This window comes from Lepidochelys kempii, chromosome 1 (assembly GCF_965140285.1).
Source record: "Lepidochelys kempii isolate rLepKem1 chromosome 1, rLepKem1.hap1, whole genome shotgun sequence".
Taxonomy (NCBI): Eukaryota; Metazoa; Chordata; order Testudines; family Cheloniidae; genus Lepidochelys; species Lepidochelys kempii.
Genome location: NC_136380.1, coordinates 25688188 through 25688669, shown reverse-complemented (window position 1 = coordinate 25688669; position 482 = coordinate 25688188).

Here is a 482-nt window from a genome sequence, read left to right as displayed (position 1 = left end):
CGACCCCCTTCGAAGCGCTCCTCCCCGCCCTTGCCAGTGTTCTCATTGCGCATGCGCTCTTTGTCCCGTTCTGTCTAGCTCGTTCTCCTCCTTTCTCTTCCAAGTTCTAGCCCCTCCCTTTAGAATGCCCCGTCGAAGCCTTTCGAAGCTCCGCCTCCTTCCTTCGGGAAACCGTACCCACATCCATTCCCTCCGCTGCTACACGTCGCGCCTGCGCACTTGTCCTCGCCGGAAACTCCTCCCCTCTTCCTAGCCCCTCCCTCTGGCCACTCTTCTCTGCCCCACCCCTTAACTTCTATATACTTCACCTGCTGCGCCTGCGCTCCCCCTCCCGGAGCCCGCCCTTCGCCCCGTCCCCGAGCTACTACGCGTGCGCGAAACCCCAGGGGCTTCTCGTTTTGTCCCGAAATTTCGCGAAGGTTTCCGAAGGTTCCGCTCGGCTCTTTCCGAGAGACTCGAGAGCGAGGCGGAGGCTTCGTCTG